General features: G+C 37.0%; 1 pseudogene; it reads right to left on the reverse strand.

Annotated features, from left to right (window-relative positions):
- Positions 1-2,164: 2,164 nt before the first annotated feature.
- LOC126631465 (protein ECERIFERUM 26-like) lies at positions 2,165-4,357 on the reverse strand (annotated as a pseudogene).
- Positions 4,358-11,035: the final 6,678 nt, after the last annotated feature.

Here is an 11,035-nt window from a genome sequence, read left to right on the forward strand (position 1 = left end):
TACCTTGTGCATCTTTATCAGTTAAAGAGACAACCCCAGGATGGAGGAAAAGTACTTCCAGAGAAGATGCCACATCTACATATGAGACAGATTAGGCAAATGAAGACGATACCACACTTCAGTACTTAGAAGTGTCGTGATTACTCAACTGCTTGGATCTTGCAAGTCCCCAATCGAGGAACTTCCTTCACTTGGGAACTTAGGGGAGCATTGTTTGTACCATACTTGACCAATCCCGAAACTACTAAACACCGGTCAACTTTATACCGTCAAGGACCCAGAAGAGTTTCCCTCCAACCAGAAGGCCAATCACAGAGCGACACGTGTCGACATCAGAAGCCAATCATAGCGCGACACGTGTCAACATCAGAAGCCAATCACAACACGACACGTGTCAATGTCAAAGGAAAGCTAGAAACTCTCTTCTATAAAAGGAGATCATTCTCCCACAATATTTCTTAATGTCATTTGTACTAAATCATTCACTAGTACTCATTAAAGGAGAGCTTGAACCTATGCACTTGTGTAAACCCTTCACAATTAATGAGAACTCCTCTACTCTGTGGACGTAGCCAATCTGGGTGAACCACGTACATCTTGTGTTTGCTTCCCTGTCTCTATCCATTTGCATACTTATCCATACTAGTGACCGGAGCAATCTAGCGAAGGTCACAAACTTGACACTTTCTGTTGTACTAAAGTTCCCACTGATTTTGTGCATCAACAAAATCCCTGACCTTTCGGTCACAAAGGACCAACCTTTATGTGCGTTAATTTTGTTTGCTATTTTGCAGATTGTGTTGGATTCTATTGGGGTCCCAATCTGGCAAATGGCTATTGTACCGCTTAACGACACAGATGATGAGTTTGTTTTCACTAAATCGTTGCTCAGCTAGGGTCAGTGGACGTCTTTTGAGTGTGACATGGAATCATGATGCTAATATGTTGTATACTCAGGGACTAGTGTTGGGATGCTAAATTTGGCCACGAAATCTACAGGATTACAGTTGGAGGTGGAGGTTCGCCGCCTAGTAGTGGATCCCCAGAACTCTGCGTGTGGCCGTTACTTTCTCTGAAGGGTGGGAACCTTGTAGGTGCAGACTGCAGCAGACAGTATTGCCATGGCATAATTGTGATCAAGGCATTTTAATTTCGTTTGGAAAAGTAGGTTAAAAACAACTTTTAAAATTGTAGTATTTGTTGTGGACTATTTTACTGATGGGAGAGATCGAGGGTGCGGTAGCAGAGAAAAAAGAGAGTTGGGTAATTTCTGTAATGCTTTCATCACTTTTGCCTTTATTTATAGTAACTTAGTAGGCTTCCTTGCTTGGCAAGTAATACAAACATAAGTAACTTAAAAATGATATTGTGACTTCTTCTTTTCTCTTTAACTTCTCTGCATAACATATGTAGAAGTTAAAAGTTATCAATTGAAAGCAAAGCAATTTTCTTTCTTCTTTTGCTGATTTAACCAAGCATTAATTCTCAAGCAATATTCCAATTCCTTTGGAGCTCACTTTTGAGCTGTGCAAGTTGATTTTCAGGCAGGACCACACTCACTAATCGACCGACATTATTAGTACTCGCTGGAAGCACCAAAACCAGTCCTTCATCACCAACCCCACTAATACCATAACTTGCATAAACTGGTTTTTGTCCCTTCAATTCAATCCCATAAATCTCTGCCTCTTCCAAGTTCATGAATGTAAGCTTTGCTCCTGTTGGAACCCATTGTCCCACATCGGCCAAGAGGGAAAAGAGAAAGCACTTTAAATATAATTACTCCACTCTAACTAACATCGAGACCTTTTGTGATAAAACCTCACACCTGAGGATTGTGCAGGTGATTAAGTGGGGACAGTATCGGTGTTGTTAGAGTGGGTCCTCGGCCCGTCGACCTGAAAATTTCCACAGCTCCGTAAGCTATGAAGTCCGAATTACTCCCGCCCTCCTCCCTCCCTGCCGTCTCCTCAATTGCACCATTCTCTTCTGCCCTTTTGTTCACATCATGATGCAAGAATTACTCCCGCCCTCCTCCCTCCCTGCCGTCTCCTCAATTGCACCATTCTCTTCTGCCCTTTTGTTCACATCATGATGCAGCACGAAGCAATGAAAGGGTTACCAGCGTAATCCCTTGTAGAACAAAGTTATTGGAGTCCACCAGTTGATAGAAATCCCAAAGGATAATTTGATTAATTGCTTGAAAGATGTCTAAATGATTACAAAGCCATGGCTTAAATAAGCCTTTTACAACCTCTTGGAAAACTCAAAAGACTTAGGAAATTAAAATGAAAATAACTGACATATAATAAAGCCCTTGAAACCCCAAAAGACTCCATTTATTAGATGGCTCAAGCCACTTTTGTGGGAGAATTGAACACCTCTTCTACGATCGCACCAGAAATGAAAGTAGTGTTCAAGAAAAGTTCAAAACATCAACTTTTGAGATATGACCATAGCAAATAATCTATTAACACGTGAATTACCAATTCTCCAATCACTTTTCTTTATTGCTCGCCGCTTCCTTCTTTTAGTTTTATTGCACGTGAAATAATCGGATTTCTGTCCTACATCACATCAGCTCTACCAAATCTGACACTTCAGCTTATGCAACCAAGAAATCTACTGCAACCGTGCTCCACACTATGTCATTACTCAGAACTCCAAATTCCCTTTTATACACATTTTTCGTACAAATTGTCACCCTTTTTATCTGCTCTGAGCCGTCCATAATCTTGGACAAGGATTTCCATATAATAGCAGAGAGAACTTCAAAAGCCGAGGAGACTTTGGCTGATTGGTTGCTTGGAGGACAAGAAATGTTGGAGACCAAATGATCAAGCTTCTCAGCAAAAACATGAAACATGTGTTTTCTCGTCCTGTACTTGTTGGGTGTCACCCAGAAATCACCAACTGGATCTACCCTTTACACAAAAAAAGGTGTTTTGGGTACTGAAGAAAGTGATGGGGATTCAGGTTTTCCAGGAGGTAGCACGTGGAGGAGCTTCCGCGGCACTTGACCTGCGTTGATCTTCCCCCACATGTTCATGAAGGCTGAGGCAGAAAATGCATCTCCAAGGACGTTGGCCCAGCTGAGTCCCACTGCCATTCCTCCACATTTAAACCAAGTGAACTGCTTGCAAATTACCAAATGGAAAAACAACCATGTTAATATATGCAAGAGAACTAATTCCAACCGATTGTCATATGTCATTTTCTCGCACTTACTCATCACATGTCACGTACGCAACAAGATAATTATGAAAAGAAGATACGTGTAACTCGTGTCATTGTAGTTATTAATTATATTACTTATACGATGTTGTGATTGTAGAAAGATGACACAATGTCACTGGAATCTACGGAGTGTTATGATCTTTTTTTCCTGTGTTCTATTACTTTCTACCAATTGCGAGCGAAAGGAGGCTACTGTAATTGTGTATTGGATGAATAAGAGATTCTCTCCCTCTAGATGCCAACTCAATCAATTGATCCTTCGCACTTCACAGTGAAATAGAATTAAAATATCTAGAAATTTAGAAAATACACTTGACTACAATACTTATATGTATCTAATACAATCACTATTTCAACAGTCAGATGTGGTCTTCTAATGTGTGTATATTCACAAGAATTATATCTGACCGTCAGATGATAGTTATAGTGATGAATACATATAAGTATTGTAGTAAATTCTTTTTTTTTTATTGGATTAACAAAGAGAATGCTATTCAAACAAAAATGAAACTTAAAAAATAAGCAATTAATTGAAGTGGTGAGCTAAAATAAGAAGAAGAAGAAATATAGAGTCAAAGCAAACTTTCAACTTCCCAATTGGTAAACTTGTGAAGTTTTCTTCAAAGATGGCTGTGCCTTGTCTTTCCCAAAAAAGATGGTTTGCTATATAAAATAAAACAAGTACATATATAGGTATCACCTGTAAAAAGACCAAAGGAGAGTAACCAAGATCAGGACCAAGGGCTTGATTATAAGCAAGACCATCTAAGAGAGAAGAGTCCTCCATGGCCCTGGCAAACCATTCATCAACCATTTCTTCATAATGCGCTTCTACAATTCTTAAACCGCTGTCGTTACACTTGATGAACGGCCTGCCAGTTTCGGATCTCCGGATCCTCCTGGAGGCAGTGAAGTAGAGCTGCAGGAGCCGGAACATAGGTTTCTTCAAGTCATAAATTTTAAGCCCCTCAACTGCCTCACTCTTGAAGAAGTAGACCCCTTTGATGTAGTGAAGCTTCATGGCCAAGTCCATGTTGGTGAGCTCATGGACCGTGTTTTCATCACCTTTCCTTGTAGCTGGAACAACCGTTGACAGCCTCAAGCTGGTTGATGACACCATTTTGCAAGAACAAAGTGGACTAGTCTAATGAAACTAGCTCCTTGAGAATGAACTATAGCTAGCTAGGGAGAATATATATGTACCCGTTTTTAATGTCAACTAAATTTGCAGCTAGATATGCTTTACCGTATTTTACTGTATAAATTTCATGCATATTCGGAACCGTTTGATTTTTTAATCATTATTTGAAGATCATCCCTACCAAGAACTTATTCGAATCGATGATTGTTTAGTCATTAAAGTATATCAAATAAATAAATAAATAGTTTATCACGAATATGTTACTTCATACTTTCATAATGATTTGTTCCATACATTTGAATGCATAAAAAAAAAGTCCGATTAAAATAATTTTTTGTAAAGAGGTCGCACTTGGTGCGATGGCAAGTGCCTTCGCCCATAAGCGGTAGGTCTCGGGTTCGAGACTTGGGAGCAGCCTCTCCATAAATGGGAGTAAGGCTAGCCGACATTCACCTCTCCCAGACCCTGCGTAAAGCGGGAGCCTTGTGCACTGGGTACGACCTTTTTTTAAAATAATTTTTTGTAGAGTTGGTCTTCATATGAGGATTAAAAAATTGAACGGCTCCACTGTATAAAACTGATACAGTGAAAATGCATTATTTATAGCAAGTGAGATTTGCGCATTCCCTAATGAGGAATGCAAGTATTGTCATTCTTTAATTCACTCAAGGAAACGATTTTTCCGCACTATTTACTTTTCTCTTACATTCTTGTTTATTTTTATCTCTTAATAATAAACTTTTGATTATTCAATCTAAATACTAGAAATACACCAGCTATACAAATAGAGAAAAAACAGTTTGTGAAAATCAACTCCCTCTTTAATTATATTGTTTTTATATTTATTATATGACTCCTACGGGACGAAATTTTCCATTTTCCACCTTTGAACTTGAAACTGGTATCACTTCGATTTCATCTCGTGTCCCATATTACCCCAATTTGTTAAGTTTGTCAAAAAATCGTTAACTTAGCTGATGCGCTTATATATGCATCAATTTACCATCAACTTCCTAAAATTCTAATCAATCGTTGATTTTTGGTTTAAGCAGTTGATAATTGATACTCTTTTCTTTGGACCAGATTGTTAATGTAGGGTTCCATCATCAAAAGAAATATCGGTACCTAAGAGATATTTTTCAATGTGTCCGGAACACGGAGCGTTACACCACGGTATTATACAACTGGAAAGATTTTTTTTTTTCAAGTGTCACTCCAATTATATAATGGCATGTTGTATTATGTCATGTGTTCTAGATACACTGAAAAATCTCTCCATATATACGTAGCTCCTAAAAACAAACCATAAAATAAAAGAAAACCAAATACACAAAAAAGCACAAAGAAGTTGCCGCCTGATAAATGTAGTTGGAAGTTGGGAGTTGCCTCCTAATTAACCAAGTTAAGAAGCTGGAAGTTGGGACCTGGCGCCGTCTACAACTTGAGTTGTTTTTGTTTGTCGACGTGCTCACACAGTTAAGAATTTGCATGCCTCGTATAGGATGATACGTACACTGCAAGAAAAAGGACTTCTATATATGTCAATATAACATTACAATATGTTAGAGGATAGAGTATCAAATGAGAAGCTTCACACAATAAATTATAACTTATATTGAATGGTTCACTCTTAATTGTATGGAGATCTTTTGTCATTAAACTCAACACGTGTCGGGATGTGCATGTGGTTAAGTTAGGACAATATCGGTGTGATTAGTCGTGGACCACTAGCTGAACTCTATAATCTTAACATGGTATATATCACAACGAGCTTGGCCCATGTGTGAAGTCTAACGATCACACGTGCTCACGTCATCTAATTTGTGAGGTCCACATTTTTTTGCTTATAAATTTGGCTACACATGAAGGGACGTGTAATGATGTAAAGATAAAAAGAGTCCCAACGCATCAGAGAAATGAGAAATATTGCAAAGGCTTATAAAACATTGAGCTACTTCCATTATAGTCGATATTGGTACGAGCGTTTTGATACGGTAACCATATTGAACCTACCCTTAGACGAAACTACGAATGCTCGACTGCTAACGTGAAATTATTGGAATTTTAGAGATTTAAAAGTGTATCTTTATTTCATATTTAACCGTTGTCTTAATTATTTGATTGTTACAACCAACTTTTATTTTGATTTAAATCTCCAGCAAAATAATTTAATAAATTCAATAAATATTTTTTTTTTTGAGTATATGTCTAGTGCAAGCGCGATTTCATATCAAAACTATAGAAATTATCAAGAGAAACATAATTGTTGTACAAGAATTGGTATTTATTCAAAGTGTGAGAGCATCTCCAATATGTCGGAATTTGATCATGAATTTAAAGGCCGGCTATTTAGTTCATACTGGTATAGAAAGAGATATACTTGGTCGGTTAGTCCTTATTTGAAAAGGATTGTTTTGGAGTATGAGAACTGGTTTTTAACACTTGATATTCAGCAAGGAAATTAGTCAGCTTCATACATGGATCTCTACATGTATGATACTATTCTTATTTGAGTCACAAGGTTTAGAGTCGTCATAGAGTCCTTATTGTGTTCTTGTAGTGCCTTTAGGGAGCGTTTGTTGCACCGGACTATCTCAGACTGGACTAATTTTAGGGATTAAGCTGGATTGGCTTGGCATGGACTAAGTAGTATAAGAATAATGAAGCGTTTGATGTAGTGTTGGACTAAGTCACAGACTAAATTATTTTAGAGCTAAAATACTTTTTTGTCATTTTCTTATTCATTTTATTAATATTTACACACTTTTTTTATTTGATTCTCTCTCCCCATCCCTCTACTTTTCTTCTCTGGTTTGCATTTTCTTCTTCACAAGCTCATATTTGCTTCCACTAATAATCAAACCCAGAAACTTCCTCTTCTTTTCATTTGCTTTCTCTTCAATTAAAACTCATATTTCTCTTTTTTAATTTACTTTCTCTTCATATCAAACCCAGAAAAATCCCAATTTTTTTTTCAATTTGCAAAGGCTCGAATCGTCGGATCTGCAAATTGACGACAAACTTGCAGACACATCCTCCTGGCAGAGCGCTTGGCGGCCTCAAGGAGGATGCGACGGTTAGTGGCGCGAGATCTGGAGTTGCAGCTTGCGGGTAGGGCCTATGCGAGAGCTGGAGCTACCGAATCGGTTGATTGCAGGTCGAGAAAAAAGAAAAGCTTAATTGCAGCGGTTGGGGATCTGTGGAAGACGAAGAGGAAGACGACTGAGGAAGTCGAAGCATCAGCACGGTGACGAAGCGAAGCGATGGTCTTAGCAATCCCATCCTTTTTGTCCGGCCTCGCTAAGCCCAACTAGCGAAGAGTTTAGTCGGAACGAGTGCGAGCTAGTCCTATTAAACTTAGTCCTGGCTTGCACCAAACATGGCTTAATATTCTAAGTAAGCTAGTCCAATCCAATGAGGCCTAGTGAGTGCAAACAAACACGCCCTTATAGTACTGTTATATTAGGGGTGTGTTGCCACTTAGTACTATGATCTAGTAGTATTTCTCTTCACTTGTAAGTGAGAGGTTTTAGATTCGATTCTCGTCAAATGAGAGTTTGAACCATATTATTGTTACTCTATTGTGAGGCTAAACTCATCCCCTCCCCTTAGTGTAGATAGTATCACTTGTTCAAAAGAAAAAAAAAAAAAAAAAAGTGTGTTCAGTTTTATTGGGTTCAGTTTTTTGTCAAAATAAAAAACCAACCAAAATTACTGTTCGGTTTTTTGTTTTGGTTTTCTCATTTTCTAAATAGAAAACCGAAATGATTCAATTCATTTTTTTGGTCCAAGTCGATTTTGATTTAGGTTTTTTTTCTAAACAACAAAAATAAAATTTGAAAATTGAAAATGCGTAATCTTGGAAAGAAAACGAACGAAAAAAAAAATATGGAGATTTGATTAAGACCAGAAAAACCCGCACCGCAATATTAGCAACTTACAATGGCCAAAAGTAGCTTCTTATACACATCCCCAGTGAAATCAGTGAAACTAATCTTCTTATATATAAAGCCAACACAAAAGGTGAATAGTGTTTTTGGTGTCATCAAGCCTCAACAAAAATTATTTGGACAAAAATGTCCCCAAGACAAAAAAATTTCAAAGGCATCCCAAAATAATGCATCAAATAAGGCAGGGGCATTTTCATCATTTTAACAATGTTTTTTTTTAATTATTATTATTTTTATTTTTAAATTAGTACCTCATAATAGGCTAGCAATAATGTGATTCAATTTCACTATTTTAAAACACATTCAAAACATCTTAAGAGACGTGTAATGTCGTTTTTTTTTTTAAATTCTTTCGCACGCAGATAATAATGTGATTAAATTAGTTGTCAAATGATTGTTTTTTATTTTAACAAACGATATTATGTACACTAAGGAGGAGGAGGAGGTGAGCTTAGCATCACAATGAGCTAGCAATAATGTGATTCAATCAATTGCCTATTAAATATTATGGGATGTGATATCCACACACCTCATTTTACTTCTCACACACCCCTTAATAATTTATGTTCATTGATCTTCTTCAATTCATCCGATCTGACGGTTGAAAATTAAAAAAATATGTGAGAAGTAAAATGGGGTGTGTGGATATCACACCCCAATATTATTTTCTCTATTCTTAATGTAAATTCTATAGAGACTGATTTTATTATGTGAATTCAACTGCTTTAATTAGTTTATGAGGGGTTTCTTCTAGCATGATTTAAGATTATTCATTTACTTCAAATATTTGACTTTCCTTTTGTCGCATATAAATACATTTAAAACGTGAAATCGCACGTAGCACACCGTGATTCAAAAAATACCTTTTGCACACGTGTGAGCACGTGCATGAAGGCTAGCAGTCAAAAAGCTAGAAAACCCAAATTTAAGAGAAATCAATCAAATTTACAAACTACATCAATCGATTTTCAAATTAAGAAATCAGTCAAATTCAATGACTACCTTAATCGATTTTCAAATTAAGAGAAAAAAATAATGAGTTTGGTCAATTTCGAGAATATTTGTAATAAAAAAATAAACCTTTTCCTTTTTGAGAAATGATGAGGGGACTCTTTTATAAGTGAGACTCTTTATGGACTCTGCAATCTTATGTTTTTAGCACAACATATTATAAATACGAAAATTAACATTAAACTATGAGGCGATAGAAAGTTTATAAAAAATCTCACTTTGATAGAGTCTCTCCACCATTTTTATTCTCTTTTATAAACAAATCATTGCCAATTGATTTCCAATCATCTTGTCGCCATTAATTGTTAAAACTACGTACAAATAAATGAGTCCCAGGTGACAACATCTTTTACTACATGAACATGGTTGTTGGGACTCTCAATTGATGAACACATGGCGAGAGTGTACTTCTATATATTTTGATGAATTTGAGAGCCAATTATGATAAGTGCAAGGACATAACTTTAAGTGTTAATGAAAAATTGACAACCTATTTCTTTTGTTAAATAAAAAGAGCATTTCTTTTTCCTTAGTTTCTCTATTAAAAAACTAATTCCAAAAAACATAACATATGGAGTGACACACCCTAACCACGAATGTCCACTAAGATTCCGAATCGAGCTGTGCTGGCCGACACCTGGAAGGTGATAAAGCCATAAAGTATAGAGATGTGGAAAATGTGAATAAATTTAAACTTAAAAGTACCTAAAGACAAGAGTGCATTGTGAGCGGGAATGAACTCATTTCACACGCGACTTCAAAGTATAAGTAAAGTACAGTAGTGTGGGTAATGATCATACCCTCAGAGGTAGCCACCTATACTGAGATTCGCCAAGAATCCTCGTTGATACAAACTTACAAGTTACAGCAGCTAAAACCTGGAGGGCCGAAAAACAGAAGGGTGAGTAGGCAAAAACAAAACGTTTGAAAACACATTTCTCTTTTCTGAACATAATAACCCCTCACCGTAAAACCCGTATAATTTTTCAGAAAATAATAATACATACATATATAGAAATAAGGCTTGAGAGCAATGAAAACCAAAGTATGTGTCATGTCAAGTATCTCAGTAATAAATATGTAAGCCAGGTGTTGTAAATCAATATAAAATGATATGTCAGCCGAAGTCACCTAACGTGACTTATACGGTTGAATCTATAGCTTATAAATCAATTCCTGCACACGAGTCGGAACCACCTATTGTGGTCCGTACGACAAGCTGGGTGTAAATAGATACGCTCAAGTGCTACGATCACATGAAGGCTGTGCGAAGTATCGCAAGTCACCTACGAGTCAGAACCACCTAATGTGGTATGTACGATAGGCTGGCACCTGTCTTGGATCTAAGGTGAGCGTGTGGTGCGGGAAGTGAACGATCATGTGAAGACTAGGCCCTGGCCTCGGGCGGAGCACTAACACTGAGTTACATGATAATGAGCATTAAATGCATCTAAACATAACCATACACACTGCAATTACTATCATCAATATGCACTCACCTTAAGCTTACCTGGGCATCCGCAACGTCATGCAATAATATGCATATTTATACTAATGCATATACTACAATGTAATGCAATTGACATGGCATTTAAAAACGTAAATCCATTTAAAACCATTTCTGGGAAAATGGAAAACATATATACATATATATAGAAAACCAAAAGCCCACTCACCTGGAGTCCGCGCGATAACT

Source organism: Malus sylvestris, chromosome 8, assembly GCF_916048215.2.
Source record: "Malus sylvestris chromosome 8, drMalSylv7.2, whole genome shotgun sequence".
NCBI lineage: Eukaryota > Viridiplantae > Streptophyta > Magnoliopsida > Rosales > Rosaceae > Malus > Malus sylvestris.